Source organism: Panthera pardus, unplaced genomic scaffold (genome assembly GCF_024362965.1).
Source record: "Panthera pardus isolate Hobbes unplaced genomic scaffold, ASM2436296v1 HiC_scaffold_10, whole genome shotgun sequence".
Lineage (NCBI taxonomy): Eukaryota > Metazoa > Chordata > Mammalia > Carnivora > Felidae > Panthera > Panthera pardus.
The window spans coordinates 15,274,776-15,296,217 of NW_026526655.1; the positions used below are offsets into that span (position 1 = coordinate 15,274,776).

At 43.6% G+C, this 21,442-nt stretch overlaps 1 protein-coding gene across 4 annotated transcripts in view; it reads right to left on the minus strand.

Annotated features, from left to right (window-relative positions):
* Window positions 1–16,742, minus strand: part of ACSL3 (acyl-CoA synthetase long chain family member 3) — a 76,619-nt gene extending 59,877 nt beyond the window's left edge. For 3 of the 4 annotated variants that reach the window (XM_019445791.2, XM_019445794.2, XM_019445793.2), the window contains exon 1: window positions 16,627–16,742. The gene's annotated coding sequence lies outside the window, so the exon portion shown is untranslated. The remainder of the gene's footprint in view (window positions 1–16,626) is intronic. The other variant, XM_019445795.2, reaches the window with a different exon arrangement.
* Window positions 16,743–21,442: the final 4,700 nt, after the last annotated feature.

Sequence of the window (21,442 nt, forward strand, 5' to 3'; positions counted from 1 at the left end):
GCAGGGGTATTCAGGAACTCCTAAGTACCTACAAAAGCAGGCTGATAAATGACCCCACAGGTATCAGCCCCTAATCCCTGGAACCTGTAAATGTTACCTTATTTAGGAAAAGCATCTTTGTAGATGTGATTAAATTAAGGGTTTGGAGAAGAGGGAGCAGCCTGGGATTATGAGACGGGCCTTAAATGCTGTCAAGGATGCCTTCAAAGTTTTGAGGGAAATGAATTTTAAATCTAGAACTGTACTCCTAGCTAAATTCCTCATTAGCTGCATTTAGAATAAAGAAATTTCCAGACAGGCAAAGACTTAAGAAACTTATTCTGCAAACAAACTCTGCTAAGAAATTACTTTAAAAAGTCCTCCACCATGTGCATATACTATTTTGATAGTTTTTTTTTTTCTTTAATGTGTTATTCATTTTTGAGAGAGAGACAGAGACAAAAGTGCAAGCTGGAGAGAGGCAGAGAGAGAAGGAGATACAGAAATCGAAGCAGACTCCAGGCTCTAGCTGTCAGCACAGAGCCTGACGCGGGGCTCGAACCCACAAACCGTGAGATCATGACCTGAGCTGAAGTTGGATGCTTAACCCACTGAGCCCCCCAGGTGCCCCTTGATAGTAGTTTCAAAGACAATTTTATTAAAGCTAGAATTGACCGACGGTTTTGTACTATTTTACAAGAGCTACATCCCACAGGTTAAGGGCTTAGTCTCACAAGAGTATTCCCCACTTGCTAGTCATGAGTCACCAGCTGGTTATAAATCAGGGATTCCCACAATGCCCTCTTCAGGTTCAATAATTTGCTAGAATGGCTCACAGAACTCAGGAACACCCATTACTTATGTTTAGTGGTTTATCATAAAGAATAACAGCTCAGGAGCAGCTAAATGGAAGAGATACATGTAGTAAGGTATAGGGGGAGGGAGAGACACAGGAAACTTCCAAACCCTCTCCAGGTGCGCCACCTTCCCAGCACCGGCTGTTCACCCACCCGGTGAACCCGGAAGCGTAACCGATTTCATTGTTCAAGAGTTTTTATCTCCGGCCCCTCACTCCTCCTCAGAGGTCAACGTGTGGGTCTATAGGTTTAAACCCTCTAATCACTGGGTCTCTGGGGTGATCAGCCCCATCCTGAGGCTATCTAGAGACCCCCCCCCCCCACGCCCTAAGTCATTCATTAGCATAAACTCAGGTGTGATCAAAGGGAGTGTTTATGAATAACAAAAGATTCCTATCATTCAGGGAAACTTTAAGGGTCTTAGGAGCCGGGTACCAGCAGTGGGGACAAAGACCAAACATACTTTTGTATTACACAGCAGAATTCTGTTATCATCCTCTAGACTAGCAGCTTATTTTTATTTTTACTTAAGTTTATGTATTTATTTTTCCAGACACAGAGCGATGAGGGGCAGAGAGACTAGTGAGAGAGAATCCCAAGCAGGCTCTGCGCTGTTAGCATGGAGCCCCAACACAGGGCTCGATCTCACAAACAGTGAGATCATGACCTGAGAGCCACCCAGTGCCCCTCCATTAGCAGTTTAAGTAGGAGGTAAAAGTGCGATCATGTCAGTCACGTTAAAAACAAATCTTCCATTAGGTACAACTCCCTGGCGCTCCCCGCTCCTTGCTAGGGGGGATGCTGCCTGATTTGTGAATCATTTAATAAAACGAATTAGGTCTTCAACTCGAATGGTTGAACTGTCTTCTTTAACAACAACAACGAATAAAATAGAACAATTACAACAACATGCTGTAATGAAAGTTACGTTGACCATATTGGAATTAAGATTTAAAAACTTAATTTTCAAAAGCTATGTGAATGCAATCTTTCTCAAAACATCTCACTATACTGCACTCCCCCTTCTTGTGATGATGTGAGACGATCAAATGCCTAAGGGATCAGATGAAGAGAGGTGTGGAAGAGAGGCAGCCTCCAGCTCCCACTGCCCTCCGAGGACAGGTCAGGGGCAGGAGCATCCCATGGTTGACTACGGGTAAGTACAACCACGGACAGCGAAACTCAGCTCAGGGGGCACGACTATACACTGATTAGATAAAACATATTAAAATTACTTGCTTCTTTTTACTCTATTTACTATGTCTACCGGAAATTTAAAGTCATGTATGTGGCTCATATTTGTAGCTCTCACTGCCTTTCTCTGAGCCCAGCACTGCAGCTTAGCCAGTGCAACGGTGAAGAAAAGAAATGAGGAGCAGGAGTACTGGAAAAGGAGAACAGAACCTTCACTGTTTGTAGATCATTGCCGGTCTGACAAGAAAATCCAGAAGAATCATTCGAAAACTATCCAGACAGAATTCACCCAGATATCTGGACGCTAGGTAAATAATAAAAGTCTGTGGTTTTTCTATATACCTCTAGTAACCAGTTAGAAAATGGAATGAGGGAAGCACCTGCTGGCTCAGTCGGTATGGCATGCAACACTTGATCTTGGAGTCATGAGTTCGAGCCCCAGGTTGGGGGTAGAGTTTACTTAAAAAAAGAAGATCATGAAAAGAGAAAAGATCTTAGCCACAACAATAAAGCAACTTTCAAATACCTCATGCACACAACACCTTACTTAAACATATGAGTGTATGCATGCACACATGTATAAAATGCTACTGATGGACACTAAATTCAAAAACAGACCAGTCAGTTCCTGGGTAGCAAAGATCATTATAATTCTGCCAAAACTAACCTATAAACCAAATGCAATCCCAATCAAAATCCTGGTAGGACTCTGTTACTTGTTTGTTTTGTATGATTACTTGATACTAGTTCCAAAGTGTATCTTAGAAGAAAACCTTTTAAGATTTGCTAATAAAACGTGAGAACAAGAATACTTGGTACATACTTGCCCTGTTAGACGTCAAAAGGAACGCTAACTATTCTGGCACAGAATTTTAAAACCAGAAACAGTCACTGGATTTTGATATTTGACAATGGCAGTATTTCAGAGCAGTGGTTAAAAGATTATTCAATAAATTAAGCAGCATTAAAGAAAACTCAGAACTGAGCCAATGGCTGGATTTAAGTCCTAGAAAGCTGAGGGGCAGATCCGAGAAGCAAACAATCAGCCAGGCAATCCCTCTCCTCCACAGTTGCCACGTCCCAAAAAGGATTTGTTTCTAAGTCTTTTTTCTGATTACGGAATCCTCTCCCGTGCTAGCAAGGCAGCCTGCACAGCCCAGTGCCTGGCCTGCAACTTTTGCGAAGAGAAACACTGCTTCTGTCCGAACTGTGTGACACCGCTCCGCTCCTGTGTGTACCCCAGAGAACCACAGCAAACGTGACATTCACAGGGACCCAGCAGCCTATGAGCTAGGAGGCCCGTATCAAACACATGGACGTGTTGATCCGAGAATATTCTCTCCAGAACTTAAAACTGGAGTCGAATTAAGAGAATTTGCGAGAATTAAGAGACGCTAAAAAGCCTGCCAAAGTAAACTTGTCCTTCAAGATTGAGTTGAAGCCTCTCTGTGAGGTCCTCCTCGGTCCCACAGACAGCTACACTGACCCCTCTGTGCTGACTCATCCCCCCTCCCTTCCTGTCTAACACACAGAGGCATGAACAAATACAGAATGAGTAATCCCAAGTGGCTTGACAGATGCAACACAGAAAATGAGGGAAGCTAGAAGCGAAAATGAAATATAGAAACAGGTAGCAGATAGAATGAGGTGGGTTTTTTAAGCAAAGCAGTTGGTTGATCCAGTTTGTTTTATCATGATTCCTTGGGCTATCACAGAAAAGAAACCATAAAGGATTCCAGGTATGAAGTTACTGGAATAGCCCAAGTGAAGGACAAAGAGGTCCAAAGTTTAGGGCAATAGTTACAGAAGAAGGATTAACTGTAGAGATTTTTCTCAAGTAAAGCCAATAGGATATGGGGGATGTGAAGATTAATCGTGGAAGATTAGCATCAACACTTCTAGAACGTCGGGTGACTTGTACTAGACATGAGGAAATGAGAGGAAAAGCAGCCACATGGGAGACTGCACGAGGACAGGGCTGGATACGAAGTGTGTGGGAATGACCAGGAGAGATATTCAAGATTTTTGTCAGAAATATAGGACTGGGGCTCCCAACAGAGCTGTAGGTGTACATGTGGATTTTAGAGTCATCACTGACCCTACCCGCATTAGAGTCCAAACCATGAAATCCCTCAAAAATAGTATATTCACCTATAAGGACAGACGCCACAAAAGCCAGTTAGAAAGGTTAAAAAAAAAAAAAAAAAAGCAATCCCTACCAAAATAACACCAGCATTCTTCACAGAGCTAGAACAAACAATCCTAAAATTTGTATGGAACCAGAAAAGACCCCGAATAGCCAAAGCGATCTTGAAAAAGAAAACCGAAGCTGGAGGCATCACAATCTCAGACTTCAAGACCTATTACAAAGCTGTAATCATCAAGACAGTATGGTACTGGCATAAGAACAGACACTCAGATCAATGGAACAGAATAGAGAACCCAGAAATGGACCCACAAACATATGGCCAACCAATCTTTGACAAAGCAGGAAAGAATATCCAATAGAATAAGACAGACTCTTCAGCAAGTGGTGCTGGGAAAACTGGACAGCGACATGCAGAAAAATGAACCCGGACCACTTTCTTACAACATACACAAAAATAAACTCAAAATGGATGAAAGACCTAAACATAAGACAAGAAGCCATCAAAATCCTCGAGGAGAAAGCAGGCAACAACCTCTGTGACCTCGGCCACAGCAACTTCTTACTCAACACATCTCCGGAAGCAAGGGAAGCCAGCAAAAATGAACTACCGGGACCTCCTCAAAATAAAAAGCTTCTGCACAGCAAAGGAAACAATCAGCAAAACTAAAAGGCAACCGATGGAATGGGAGAAGATAACTGTAAATGACATATCACATAAAAGGTTAGTATCTAAAATCTATAAAGAACTTATCAATTTCAACACCCAGACACTTAATAACCCAGTGAAGAAATGGGCAAAAGACACAAATAGACACTTCTCCAAAGACATTCAGATGGCGAACAGACACATGAAAAAATGCTCTATATCATGCATCATCAGGGAAATACAAATCAAAACCACAATGAGATACCACCTCACACCTATGAGAATGGCTAAAAATTAACAACTCAGGCAACTACAGATGTTGAGGAAGATGTGGCGAAAGGGGAACGGTTTTGCACTACTGGTGGGAATGCAAACCGGTGCAGCCACTCTGGAAACCAGTATGGAGGTTCCTCAAAAAACTAAAAATAGAACTACCCCACAACCCAGCAATTGCACTACTAGGGGGATACGGGTGTGCTGTTTCGAAGAGGCACATGCACCCCAATGCTTATAGCAACGCTATTGACAATAGCCAAAGTATGGAAAGAGCCCAAATGTCCAGATGAATGGATAAAGAAGATGTGATGTGTACACACACACACACACACACACACACACACACACACACTGGAGTATTACTCGGCAATCAAAAATAATGAAATCTTGCCATTTGCAACTACATGGATAGAACTGGAGGGCATTATGCTAAGGGAAATTAGTCAAGTGAGAGAAAGACAAATATCATATGACTTCACTCACATGAGGAATTTAAGATACTAAACAGATGAACATAAGGGAAGGGAAGCAAAAAGAATATAAAAAGCAGGAAGGGGGACAAAACAGAAGAGACTCTTAAATATAAAGAACAAACAGGATTGCTGGAGGGGCTGTGGGAGGGGGGATGGGCTAAATGGGTAAGGGGCATTAAGAAATCTCCTGAAATCATTTGTTGCACTGTATGCTAACTAACTGGATGTAAATTAAACAATAAATTTAAAAAAAAATAAGAACACAGTTCTACAAACCAAGGGCAGACAATGAAGGTCAATAAGGACACTGTCAGGAGTGTCAAAGGCTACAGAGAAGGCAACAAGTAGATATAATATTAAGGCTCAAGTACTTGGCCTGGCCTGAGACAATCTATCACACTTTCTCATCTTCCTTATCAGGAAATTTCTAAATTATAATCCGTACATATTACTCAACCAGCTAGCTATTCAAATGCATATTTTATCAACAGTTAAGTCCGCTCTTTCAGAATTCCTGAGCTCCCACTAATAAGCATATACTGGTCATTTTGGGTCAGGTTGTTGGCCTTCCAAAATTTTTCTGGTGTTATGTTCAAGTCTCTCAACTCAATTTAATAGACCCTATCTCACATCCTTTACTGTGCCGGGATGCAAACACTAATTCATGCAACAAAATATGAGTTACTTCTATATGCTGGGCACTGGGTGTGCATCAGTAGATAAAACACAAAAATATACCTGTCCTCACAGAGCTTTCTTTCTAGCGCAGGGATACATTAAACACAGCTACTGTCCCCTAAGGAGCCCCAAAGAAACACATCACGTTCCAGACTTACCCGGCAAGATAACAAACGCATTTATTATTTCATGAAGCCAATGTGAAATCAATCAGTAACAAGAAATACAAAGCTATAATTAATCACCTACAGTGAACCTGCCTGTCCACTGAAATCATACAATACAAACAAACACTATTAACTCAAACATCCGTGCAGTCAGCTCTCAGTTACCTGGGTAAACTATCAACGCATCAAGAGCAATTCCTTAATACTGACTCGTGTTTCTGGGTTAGATCCATCCAAACTTCTACCATGTAGTCTTCTAACACGATATGGTGTAAAAAGATACAGTTTTAAGACTTCAGAAACTAACTCAAATCATTACACATGCCAGTTTTACCATGTGCACCACTTTTCAAATGAACTTGCAGAGACATGCTCCCGAAACCCAATACCCTTCAATTCACTTCCCAGAGCCCATTAACCGAAGCTCCTGAAACTCTTCCCAAACTCGATTCATCTCTGAAGCCGCCTCAAACTAATAAGCCTCCAAGCCCCGACCTAGCTTCAGTCTAAGAGTTCAGTCTCTAAACTTGAAGGATCACAACAAGCCCCTTTTGGTAAAAGCTACTGGTATTCCAAACACGTGTACCTTTAATGCTGGGTGTATGTACTACTGTCCTAGCATACCGTAAATACTACAAATCATGCATAAAACATAGAAATTCTTAAAAAGAAGTAAAGTTTCTAAACTTTTCTTCCTGCACCCTAGCGATGGGTTGCAGACACACCTGGAACACAAGGACCCGACAAGAAAGACTCATCCTTATCCGAAAGAAACCGAAGCTCAGAGGTTAAGGAGTTTGCTGCGCTCATAAAAATGAGACAAAACTAGATTTGGGGATTCAAGTAACAGTGTGGTCCCAAAGCTCAAGCCTTTCGTCACCCTTTTCTCCAGGCCAATCTCCTTCCTTACACCTGGGGTCCCATGAGCTCCCTCCCTGACCTCACACCAAGCTCCTAGCCAGCTGCCACCTCTCACAATGCTCCCACCTCAAGATGCTACTAGATAAAACAGGAATTCCTTTTATGCCTCAGTAAATGACACACAAACCAAACACTATGAATTTCTAAAGAGAGTGCTATGCTGTCTAAAAAAGCATACAGTCTACAAAGAAAGGCTTAGTTTCAGGGTAAATGATGAAGACAAATTCTTAAACTCTAGCATGTCAGCAACACCAGGAGTTACAATTCAAAAGGAAAATGACTTAGGAAAATACTCACTATGGATATGTAAAAAAATGACACACGTATTATGGTCCATGTGGTATAATTTCAATTAATGTTAATTCTGTTTACATTAAAATTATGTCAAATACAGTTCTAAGATTAATTGTGGTTTATTCTGGTCATCTATGAACTAAAATAAACTCCATGCTTCATCTTAGAAAAAACTCAGGGGTGCCTGGGTGGCTTAGTCAGTTAGGTTAAGTGTCTGACTTCGGCTCGGGTCATGATCTTGTGGTTCATGGGTTCAAGCCCCACATAGGGCTCTGCTGATAGCTCAGACCCCGGAGCCTGCTTTGGATTTTGTGTCTCCCTCTCTCTGCCCTTCCCCTGCTCACGCTCTCTCTCTCTCTCAAAAATAAACATTAAAAAAAAATTTTTTTTTTTTTTTTTAAAAACTCAACAGGAGGTTTCAAGTCCAGAGATCAATGGTCCTGAATGGGAATTCAGGGTCCTGGTTGTTTCACTGTTACAGTAAAAAAAAAAAAAAAAAAAAAAAAAAAGTCAAGGTCCAGAATGAGGATTACTACAAGGTCCAGAATAAGAAACCTATATGGTTGAAGAACTTTTTATAATGCTGGCCAAAATGATACTGAATATTTTACAGAACATCAGAAGAAACATCAGTGAAGAAAAATGAACTCTATTACATTTCCACAAAATCAATTTAGAACTGAAATAATATTCAAAGGTTAAGAGCTATCTATTTCAGCAATCAGCATAGTTACTATCTAATAAAACCCATGCAAATACCCCAGCGAATTCCGAGTAGTAAACACATAAAATGAACACACAGAAATGCACAAAGCAAACTAATAAAATCTCAAAGAAACCAAAGAAAGAAACAGGGCACAGATAACAAAAATCCTGAGACAAGAGGAAGAAGAGGAAAGGAAGGTGAAGAAAAAGAACGCTGATGGAGAAGATCATAACGCTACTGAGCAAGAAAGGATTACAAACAAGGAAACTGAACTCCAGAAAGGCTAACTGGTGTGGAAAACACCACACCGCCAGGCACGATATGGCCAGTGCACATCAGCAGCCATGGTGACAGGGTTGGAAACATCTTGGGCCAGACCCCCAATGCTCTTCCTGCAACAACTCAGAGCCCACATGATCCTCCTCATTTGCTGGTTGCACAGTCTCCCTCCTACTCCTAGAACCTTCCATTCATTCAGCAATTATTTTCTCAATTGAAAGAATCAATGAATAAAGTTTCACAAGCTCTTAATTGTTTTGTTTTTCCACCCTCTGTTTTGTGCTTCCCCCTGGGCTGTGATTTATCCACACAGCTTTCCTAGTTCCCTTTCTATCTGCCAGCCCTGCTCTTCCCCAACTGCCTTGGACGTCCCATCTGTGCACCAAACTCAAACTCAACTCTTTCTTCAAATCCAACTTATGTCTCCTTTTGCTCAGCTGACCTTTCCCTGGACGCCCTGGCCAAACACAACCATTCTGACCTCTGCATGGCTCACTCAACATTAACCACATCTCGTGCGTATCTTCCTACAGCTTGAACATTCTTGTCTTTAAGAAAAAGTTCCTACTCCTCTTTAAATGACGTACACTTTTATTATATGATGGATTCTCTCACACACTGGAGTCATAATATCTCGTTATTGCTTACCAAAAAACTACTCCTGAAGGACACAGAAAAACAAAACAAAACAAAAGACAAAGAGGCACAAGGAAATTTTTGGAAGTGATAAATATATTAATTACCTTGATTGGGGTGACGGTTACATAGGTGTATGTATGTAGAAACTCCAACTGTATACATTAAATATATGCAGACTTTTGTATATCAATTCAAAAGCAGAGAAAGGAAGGTGGAAGAAGAAGAAAAAACTGGAGAAAAAGAGAAGACAGAGAAGGCAAGCAACTAACACAGGAGGTCAAGTGTGTGCCCTGAACTACCATCTGTTGTCTCCCTTAATGCTCACAATAACTCCGTGAGGGAGAATTAAAATATTTATGTTCATTAAAATATTTATGTTAGAGAAACTGAAATGAAAGGCTTAGAAAGGTTAAGGAACCACCTCAAATTTACATAGCAAGTTTTATACACATGCTTGGCAATGATTCCTTCTCCACTCCACAGCAGAGTTGATGATATAGGATAATTAATGTATTTAGGAATGCCACCTAAATCATTATCAAGGTCATATCACAAAAGGTATTTAAAACAAGAGGGGACTCTTGTTAAGTTACTTGAATGAGAAGTACACTATGTCAACCTATTTCAATGTGCTTTATATACATTTCTAGAAAATGAAAGCACAAGATAAATCCTAAATTACTAGTGTTAAAATAAACTAGGTAATGTCCCTCTCAATTTTCTCCTATTTACAATATCTCTTCTCAGTCTCCCCTAACTAAAGGTTACAATACATTAGACGTTTCTTTGAAGTATATTTGTATATGCAAAGATAATAATGCTGCTTCAGAAGAGAAGGCAATAATAAAAAGTGGATAGGGGCGCCTGGGTGGCTCACTCGGTTGGGCGGCCGACTTCAGCTCAGGTCATGATCTCACAGTCCATGAGTTCGAGCCCCGCATCAGGCTCTGTGCTGACAGCTTAGAACCTGGAGCCTGCTTCAGATTCTGTGTCTCCCTCCCTCTCTCTCTCTCTCTCTCTCTCTCTCTCTGCCCCTCCCCTGCTCATGCTCTGTCTCCCTCGGTCTCAAAAATAATTAAAAACATTTTTTAAAAAGTGGATAACTTAGAATATATTGCATACTCTAAATACAGTTAAAATAGTTAACATTTATTAAGTGCTGACTGTGTACAGACACTTACCTCATATAAATCCTTATAACAATCTACAGGTAGATTCTATTATGATCCCTATTTCACAGAAGAAGCAATGGAGTCACAGAGAGGTTAAACAAGCTGCCCAAGGTCATAGAGCTAATAAGAAGTAGAGCCGGGACTCAAATCCAAGCCATCTTAACTCCGAGTCCATCTTCCGACTCACCAAATGACAATGGAAACGAGCACATTTTAGAGAAAAAGTATTTAAACAAGCACTAAAATGCAGAACTGGACAAATCAAAAGTAGATTCACAAAAATTTCCCAAGGGGAAGGGCACATATGAATTATCCCTACAGTCATTTATGAAACTTAAAATGAAATATTAGGTATAATATGGTAGGAACAAAAAAAGAAAAGCGAAGAAAGTCAAACAAGGTTGATTAAAAGTTACTAAAAAGAACTTTAAAGGAAAAGCATCCACTGTGGTTTTGCACTACAACTAAGACAGAACCTTAAGTCAAACAATGACAAGACTGGAGGAAAGCGGAGCTAGGAAAAATATACAGAGCAAAGAAAAAGGAGAGCAAGGATGACTACAGTGTCAACAATGGAAGGACACAAGGGATGACGGTCAGGAACACTTATGCTAATATTTGGAAGGACAAACGAAGGAAAGAAAGGAAACAACCGAAAGGTCTAGCAACAGAGCAAAGGGGAAATAAAATGTGGTCTAGCCCTGAAATGTCAGAGCATATCACCGTGAAAAGAAATGAACTACACAGATATGTACATACCTACTCTGATGAAATGCAACGGAGGAAACCACAATGATTAAGTGATAAGGAGTGAAAAAACGTATGTTGCAAAATACATACAATACTATCTATCTGAAGTTTAAAAACACATAATACTATACACCGTTGGGGGATAGTAAAACTGTACAGAAATGCAGACAAATAATAAAATTCAGATCACCAAGTTCATGTCAGTGGTTAACTGGAGGATTTGAGGGAGGGAAACAGGTCTCTTTCTTTGGATTAAACATTATAAAATACTTTTCAGACATACAGAGAGCACTTCTATTTTTTTTAACAGAAGGAAAATAAAAAAAGGAACATGATATTAGATGATGGCATTCCAAACTGCATTATATTCCTGATCCAAAAAATTCCAAAAGGGCAATGATAATGATTCCTGAAGAGGAGGATATATCCTTAAGTATTCACATTCGAGTACAAGAAGAAAATTCTAATCAAATTCTCTCAATTCAGTTCGTTTCTCTTTATTTATGCTCTCCCTGTAAAAACAGGGCTGTGGGGGCTGGGGGAGGGCAGTAAAACTATGTGTAATCAAAATAAATATTGTCCTGAATGTCATCACGGCTCCTTTCCTGATATAATGGTGTCTTCAGAGGGAAGAGCCCCAGAGAGGAGGCCCAGTGCCTGGGCTAATGACACAGACTCTGGAACCAAACTGCCTGACAGGAGATCCAGCACACCTTAAGCAAGTCACTTTAGATCCCCTGGGCCTCAATTTCCTCATCTGTGAAATAAAAAGGATTAAAAAAAAAAAAAAAAAAATTGAGAAGAAAACAGAAAGAGCATCTGACCAGAGGGAGTATTATTGTAAAGGTGTCGGCTATTAGCCTTCTTCCAAAGACCGTTAGTTTAGAAGAAAAACCAGGATTTGTACCAGAAAAATATAATTGCGGTTACTTTCTAAATCAAGTAGGGGATAACAAAGCTGACCACGACAGGACAGGAAGATGGACAGCTTTTTCACCTCCCGCGCAGTCAATGTTAGGGTAGCAGGGTAAGCGTTTTATTTTTCTAATAGTCTTTGGTATCATTATAACATCTCCAGTGTGTACATATTTGCAAACATACACACCTGGACTAAATTCAAGTTAAAACACTATTCCCTGGCTCCCTTGTTCACCTGCCAGCCCAACTCATCTCAGAAAACCAGGCTATCACCTCCACTGTGAAGATTCCCCCTTCCCCTCCTCTGCTCCATCTGTACAGCACCATACTGCAATACATCTGCGCGTACACCTTCTTCGCCTACACCATATAATGTCCATACGCCTCATTCTTTTCGTGAACCATGAGGACCTCTTTCAAATTCCCAGTGTGTCGCAAGATAGGCACTAAATACGCACGTGAATGAATACATCGATTCCACTATATTCTCTTATAACAAATACCTTCAGAAACAAGTAGAAACCTGTATTCGGAGGTGGTTTATCCAAAAGATTATTTAGGTGTCTTCAGTTCTATTTAAGAATTAGCAGATCAGTTGGAACCACTGAATCATCTACCAGTTCTTTTTTTTTTAATTTTTTTAATGTTTATTTATTATTTTTGAGAGAGAGACAGAGTGAGAGCAGGGTAAGAGCAGAGAGAGAGGGAGACACAAAATCCCAAGCAGGTTCCAAGCTCTAAGGTGTCAGCAGAGAGCCAGACGCGGAGCTCGAACTCATGAACCATGCGATCATGACCTGAGCCGAAGTCGGACACTTAACTGACTGAGCCACCTAGGTGCCCCATTATCTACCAATTCTTTATGCCTCAAAGTGGGAAACATTAGAAGTATGGAAGTATACTTCAGTAAAAACAGAAGCTAAACTTTGAAATTAAAAGAACTAAGGCATTTAAAATGTCAAGGAAACAAAAGTAGTCTAAAAACTTTCTTATGAAACTAAAAATAGCATGTACGAGAAGATACCACAAGATTTAATGTTTATATCTTCTCCTTTTCTCCTTTTTCAGAAGAGAACTAATCACAAGTCAGATGAAAGGATTTTCCCTATTAAAGTGGATAAAATCAAAACTAAACCATGTATTAAATCAATTTCACATGATGCTTCTATAGTGAGGTTTTGTAAAGACCCTATCAGTCAGCTAAAAAGATGGGCTGATTTTTAACTTAACAATTCTTGGCAATTTTTTGGAAATTGCCAGGGCTCCACTAGAAGGTACTGATTCGCAACAAATCAATTCCAGGCCTTCCTTGGGCTACTACAGAAGGGGTGTCCCTCCTCCCAGCTAAGGGGCTGGCCTCACTTGGATCCCACCCCCTCCCATGTTCTCAGGAACTTTGCACAAAGAAGCTAGCACTTTTCTCATCTGTATTCAACCTCTCCCTTCCAAGGAACACCTACCTTCCCATCGGCTTTTAAATTTAAACAATACTCAATTCCCCTCTCATTGGAGCCCCCACCCCTGCAGGCACACTGCTTCTGACTATGCCCACACTTCCCAGGCCACTCCTCCCATCTGCGGTGCCTCCTCTACCCAGCTCTATCCCAGGCCTCCCCCAGGTCGTATTCTAGTCTCTTCACAGGCAAGCTCACCCAGGCCAGAGGGTTCACCCACCACCTCCACACTGATGGCTCCAAAACAGTAAAACTAGTAATCGCTGGACATCTCCTTCTCTCAACCTCTAAGCTATTAATCACCATGTCTGGCAATTCTACCTCCAAATTTCCTTTTTCTCAGTATTTCTGCTCATGATATGAGGCTCTTCAGAGGATCAAATGAGCTAACGTGATAGTACTTTGAAGGGAGACAGGGGGACTTAAATCTGAGTATTAGTATTCATTAAATTTAAATCTCCTTGAAAACAGGGCCTTTATCAAATTCATCTTTTTATGCATCGAGTAAGCGTACTGCAATGCATTATTTGCATTGGCTTAATACACATTCAACTGAAATATTCATATACTTAACAGCTTGCATTTCCCAAACCACATTATTATTTTGTCTCCTAAGAGGTGAGAATTTTAACTGTAAACTACTCTGGTTACCTTCGATCATTATGATGCTGGCTCATCTAAAGTGAGAAAACCCTGTCACCTTTTTTGGCCTGGCGTTCCCGACAACATCCAAATCCCATCAAGTCCAAAGCTCACCTAAAGATCCTTGGTTCCCAACGTTCATGTTAGGAGGGGAAATTTTAAGTGTTACAGGAACATTTAGGCCGGGAGGCAGAATGCTGCAAAAAGTTCCCCATCTCATTTTTCTATCTTGCAACGTGAGCTAGAGTACGCTGGGTAGGAACCAACACCGTGAAATGAAAAGAATGTCATCGTTCAAAAGTTCTCAAACTCTCGCATTATGTACTTTCGATCACAGACTCAGAACGCAAGACTGTAAAATCTCACCACATCAGTTCAAAAAACTCCCTCATTTCCATCTCAATCACAATCCTCATTATACTCTTCATCCACACTACTTTTCCTTCATTGCACTTCTCATAACCTGTAATTATGTATTTATCTGTAGGATGATTTGCTTCATACGTTTCCTCCATGAGGGCAAGGATCACCTCAATTCTGTTCATTGCTATATTTCCAGCACTTACATGGTGCCTAAAATGTAACAGGAGTTAAAAGGCTGTAGCTGAGCAATTAATTGAATGAGGAATAGAAGTAGTCATTTAAGCAGGGAAGCACATCAGCAATGAGAAAGATCCTGAGGCTCTAAAATCTGACCCCCAAACCAGTGGGCATGATTTTCCGCTCATAATTTATCCAGCCTTCGTTTCTCCATCCCCTTTTCCTTCCTTCCTTCCTTCCTCCCTCCCTTCAAGGACATTTTAGACTCAAAAAATATTTCAGCTTTGAAGCCCAACCGAACATCTTAATAAATCCAGTAACTGAGACCCAAAGACACCAGGTGACCTGTCACCTGGACCCTGCTCATAAAAGAAGAGACAGCACGAAAAGCCTAAAGAACAAGCCACAGTGACTGCAGAAGTCTTAGTCATCCCTAAGGGTCAGAACTGTGCAAGAAGATGCCAGAAAACAAAAGGATGAAGTCTGTGCAACGGACTACCACATCACCACACCTCTTCCCTGTAATAACCTTCTAATTCGCTTCAGGAGCCAACTCAGCGACAACCTTCACCTCCCAGGACTAATCTGGAGAAACAAACAAGGTTGCAATGGTCATGAAAGAAGGTCTTCAAACTACAGCTCTCCAGGGCCCGCCCCCCCCCCCCCCCCCCCAAAAAATCCACCGTGGCAACAATTCAGCCAGCCACCAAAGAGAGGCAGCATAATATAGTGGTTAGATTCAAGAGCTCTGGAGTTTTAGACGACAGCCTAGTCTGAATCCCAGCTTCTCTTACTTGCTGTGATCTGGGGCAAGTTATGTGTCCAAACTGCGGTTTCTCTAGCTGTAAAATGGGAATGAGCACCACAACAGAGGGCTGCTAACTGTGTGAAGATATCACGTATAACGCACTTTGTACAGGGCCCGGCATGTAATAAAGTCTCAATAAATGTCAACTATTTGTCACTGTATTCAGCCGTAATCGCTTTCGCAAGGCCTATTCCCTCTCTAGCTGCCATATCATTTTAAAGACGTTGTTCTACCCTTTCCACGTTGGAGGGGCCATACATACAATAGCTTAGAGCACATTTTCTAAATCCAGACCGGGGGAACCAGTTAAATGTCGCTGCGTCTCAGGTGGCTCACCTATGGAGCGGGCCCGATAACTACTCCCCCGCAGGACTGCTGATAACGAGCACCACCTCGGCGTTACACATTCTATTACTGGATGTGTAATTAAAACGCACTTACGGAAAAGTAAACCTGCAACTCTCAACCCCAACCATCGGCCAACCGTGGCCCCACCAGCCAGGGGCCCAGAACAAATGCCAAGGTCGACCCCGCTCACCCACCCAATTTCTGCCCCCAGCCGGCAGCAACAGACACCCCCGCGCGTCCCTCCAGCAGGGTTTCCCGCAATCGCAGGGCTATATCCTCGCAGGGACCGCGTCAAGGCCCACCCAAAGGAAGATGCCAGCACCTCCCCCCCACCCCCCACTGCCCGCCAAGCCGCCCGCCCCCTACAGAGCCGGGAAGGACCCAGGGCATCATCCTTCCTCCCCCGGACTGCGCGGACGCCCGCGCTGCGGTTCCCCCAGCTCACGTGAGCCCTTCGGCCCAGGCCCCACGTCACCCGCTTCCCGGACCCCACGGCGGCGCCTCCCACCCTGCCCGGCTGCCTCCCCCACTACGCCGCGGGCCGCCACGCGACCCCGCGGCCGCCTGCGCGCCCACCCCCGGGGCCCGGCTCCGCGGCCTCGTCGGGCACCCGGGGCCCCCCGGGCCGCTCGCGTCCCACCCCCAAGCCCAGGAGGCGGGAGGGCCCAGCCCGGCCGCACGCCGAGGCCGCGCCGCCGACCGGCCCCGCCGCTCCCACAACGGGCGCCGCACTCACCGCGACGCAGGAGCCCTCGTTCTTCCAGCCTCGGGCCCGCGCAGGCCTGGCTGCGCCCCAGAGAATTCACGCCCCGTGCCGCCTCCTGAGGACCCCGGCGCAGCCGCCGCGCCCGCACTGCGAGAGGACGACCTTCTGCTACCCCGGCCGCAGCCGCCGCCGCCGCCGCCGCCGCCGCCGCCACCGCCTCGTCCCAGCCCCGGCCGCGGCGACACACGCAGCGTCGCTCGCAGGCGCCGGCAGACCAGCGTCTGTTGAGCCGAACCGCCCGGGACGCGCACCCCCGGCCGGCGCTCGTTGCATATGCAGAGAGGCCGCCGCCCATTGGCCCGCGGGCGGTGGCGCGTGCGGGGCTGGGCCTATCGAATTCCGGCCGGGGAGCGCGGCGCGGTCGGCCCGGGGCGGGACGGGGTTACTACGGGTCATTCGGCGGAGCCGCCGCGGACGGGACTCGGCCGCCACCGGCGCGGGGCGGGGACCCGGTCGGCGGGAGGGATCGGACCGCAGCGGCGGGGGGAGGGGAGGCGGGCTCTGCGGCCGAGACGTGGGCGGAGGACAGGCGGGTCCAGCGGGGTCTGCAGTAGGGCCGTCCCCTCGGGGGGAAAAGCCCGCCCCTCCCCAAAAAAAGAACTGGAAATGCACTGTTGCTGCTGTGGTGTTTAAATCTTAACATCGATCATGCGATAATACGCGTATCCTTTTCATACTTAAGCGCATCACTATCCTTTTCTTCTTGCACACTTTTTTGTCCAATTTTGTAAAATAAAATGATTTTCGGAAATAATCGGAAGCGAGAGAGGCTCCTTTATTATTTCTCTTGTTTTGGCCCCACTGAACCCAGTAAATAGCCCATCAAGATTTGATTGTTTTCAAGGGATAAAGTTTATTCCACGTTATTGTTTTTAGACATGCTTCTTCTGCATCCAGAAGTGTTTCTGTATTTTAAAGAGTTTGTCGTTATATCTCATTTTAAACACTACAAAGCAAAAAGGACAGGAGTGCAGGTACACTGCCTCCCCACAAGCAAACAAATGCAAACCAAAACACAAATGACTAACACAAAAACTACAGTGCTCTGAAAAAAAAGATGCCTTTCGTTACCCACTAGTAGGAGGGCTGGGCCTTTTTTTTTTTTAACCCACCAAAATATTTAATTGGTCTGGGAACAAAGTTATAACAATAAGTCAGATGTGATACCACAGGAAATAAAACTGATTTGGAGGGTTTTATTTTTTTTATTTTTTTATTTTTTTATTTTTAGTGAAGGCGCTAGAAATAGCTACTTGAATAGTAAATCTCCCCGCTATGCAAAACTTTTCTTTAAGTAGGTGAAAGGTGACGTTTCTGAGCCAGCCGGAGGCTAAAAGCAAGGGCGCACTTCCCAAGAGACTCTCTAAAATCAGCGAAGCCGTCTGAACTTGAACTCGGTGGAGCGTTGATGCGCACAGCAAAGAAAGCTCTCTCACCTTGGGCCCCAGGCCAATTTAGCTACCTAAAGGAATGGCTACCTGACTCAGGCAACCTGTTCTTCCACTAGGAAATATGTTCAGTTGCTGCTAGTCTATAGAAATGCTATCAAAGGATGGACTCTGGGACGCCTGGGTGGCTCGGTCGGTTAAGCGTCTGACTTCAGCTCAGGTCATGATCTGATAGTTTCATGGGTTCGAGCCCCACCTCAGGCTCTCTCTCTGTCTCTCCCTCCCTCCCCTGCTCTTACTCTCTCTGTCTCTCTCAAAATAAACTTAAAAATAGTTATTTAAAAAAAAGTTTTCAGTATATTTTTATTTTTATCTAGAGCTTTTGAGAGTTACAGGATTTGCCTTCGCTTTCCTTTTAGAAAAATTCAATTCAGAAACTATAACGGCCAAGTAAATGAAAGCATCCAACAGTACCTTTTATAGCTTTGTTATTTTTCCAAATTACAGGGGAATTCAGGGAGATGTCTTTGTAATTCTCAAGAACACTTAATGATCTGTTTTATTTGAAGGGTCGCAGAAATAGTCTGTGACCGCCTGGCTAACTACTGCTAACATTTTCCATAATCATTATAATGTAAAACCAGGGCCAGCTGATGTTCAAAAGTGTAACAAAAGCCTTTTTTGTTCTTTCATTTCTGGGGATTGAGAAGGGGTGGGAGGAGCTGAGGTAGCACGGGATACTATAGGTTTGAGTTATGATGGTTCTGGCTCCAAGGATCAGAACAATCAACAAAAAACGATGACCTTTATTTGCGTCACATAAAGATTACTCCAGAGGCAGGGCAAGTCCGAGACGAGTCCAGAGACTCTGCCCTGTCACTGAGGATCAGAGCTTTTACCACCTTTCACTGTCAGTCTCAGCATATCGGCTTCATCAGAGATGGCAGCCACAGTGTCAAGTGTCACTTGAAAACACAACAGCAACTGGCCCAAACCTAGAGGCATGTTCCCTAAGGCCATTTCTTATTAAGGTGGAAACCCTTCGTCAGAAGGCTCGCGACAGACCGCTCAACTCCCATTGGCTGGAATTAGGTCACATGTTCATAGCCTAGCCGCAAGGGAGGCCGGGAAGCGTTGGCCCTCCCGGTCTCCCTAATGGGAGGCAGGCACCGTCAACGTGGAAGCAGACAGGGAACGAATAAATGTGGGAAGGCCTGCAGTATCTGCCACAGATATCACCTGAAAGTACTTCTCTCTGACACAAAGTGCTCAACCAATAAAACCATCTATTAGCTCGCTTAAAATGGCCGGAGGAAAGCACTTCCGGGGTTCCTTCAAAGGCTCAATTGGTGTTATCGAGAGCCTAGCTTCTTCCTTCTCTGCGTTCTGCCAAGCTCAGTGTTTCTGTTCTTTCCCTTCGTGATTTTGCTAGCAAGTGAAATGCTCCGATAAACTGAGCCCCCTCACAGATCACCTACCAGGGCTGGGAAAGGACAGTCTAGCAGCTGGACACAGCATCATTTGACCTCCATTTCAAACCATAAGAAGGGCACTGTGAAGGACAGGGCCCACCCCAAAAGAGGAATCCTCCTCAAGCTGGCTCTTTAGCACTGTCCTTTAAGGGACCTTTAAGAGTTTTATCAGGCAGGGCATGCCCAGTTGGCTCCTTTGGTAGACCAAGCAGCACTTGATCTCAGGGCCATGAGGTTAAGCCTCCCCCCCCTCCCATTCTGCTTACCTTTTTCTTTCTTTCTTTCTTTGAAGGAGGTTTTTTTTAATTTTTAAAATTTTATTTAGTTTTAAAATTTTTTGTTAACATTTATTTATTTTTTGAGAGACAGAGCACAAGCGGGAGAGGGGCAGAGAGAAAGGGAGACACAGATTCCGAAGCAGGCCCCAGACTCTGAGCAGTCAGCACAGAGCCAGACACAGAGCTCGAACTCAGTAACTGCGAGATGGTGACCTGAGCCAAAGTCAGATGCTTAACCGACTGAGCCGCCCGGGCGTCCCTCTGCTTACTTTTTTAAAAAAGAGTTTTATCGGGCAGTACTTACCGGGGAGGAAGTAGTATGATAGGACCCGTGGATCCCGTAGTCACATGCCCATCATTGCTCCTCTGCCATAAAATGGGTCCCTTAGTAGCAGACAAATGTTACGCAAGATTCCATGATGGCAAATCAGACACTCTGTGAGCCAAGACTCAGTGGGCAGGATTGGCAAATCCATACAAAGATTTTGTAGCAGCCCCAGTAAAGGCAAATAATTGCCCTACACACTGGTAGGGAGAAAGCCCTGAGGTGGAGATTCACAGGTGCCATCAGCATATACTGGACATATGAGTGATAAGATATGTGCGGGGCATCAACACATCTGCTACAAGTGGGCAAACAATTGTGTCTACCATTTATCTTTTTGTTGGGGGGAAAAAAATGGAATGTATTTCAAGGAATTTTCCAGTTACTGAATTTCAAGGAAAGAATCAGGAGAATTCGAAGAGGTCCTGTGTGTCCAAATCCTGTGGTCCTGTCTTTCTAGAAAGCCCTTTGTAACATAGGCATCAGATTCAGGAGGAAAGTGCATGGTGATCATGACGTAAGATATCACAGTGGGATACCCTCCTACCCACTCTATATAAAGACCTCTAGGGATTGAGATTCTTAATGTCAGTGTCCTCAATGACACTAGATTGCATAAACACTCTTATCAGTATGAATCTATTCCCAGCCCTACCCATCAGAATTCCATAAAAATAAGCTAATGTTAATTATCTTTATATATATATATATATATATATATATATTTGTTTATTTTGAGAGAGAGAGAAAGAGAGCATGAGCAGGGGAGGGGCAGGGAAAAAGGGAGAGAGAGAATCCCAAGCAGGCACTGCTCTGTCAGCACAGAGCCCGATGAAGGGCTCAGTCTCATGAACCATGAGATCATGACCTGAGCCAAAATCAAGAGTCAGACGCTTAACTAACTGAGCCACCCAGACACCACTAATTAGCTTTTGAAAGTAACAACACATACTTTCTCATACCAAGTTCATTTTGATTAAGGATAATTTCCAATCAAGGAAGTGAACATTTTTTTTAAACATTTATTCATTTTGGAGAGACCACAAGTGGGGGAGGAGCAGAGCGAGGGGGACAGAAGATCCGAAGTGGACTCTGTGCTGACAGGCTGACAGCAGCAAGCCCAATGTGGGGCTCGAACTCACTAACTGCAAGATCATAACCTGAGTTGAAGTGACACTTAACCCGACTGAGCCACCCAGGTGCCCCTAAGGCAGTGAACATTTATTAGCTACACATTTGTCTGTGTCTTAAAGTCTCTTTAAATCCACTGTTGGGCTTGTTTGCTGCTCTATGTGGGAGTCTCTACATATATAGAGTCTTATA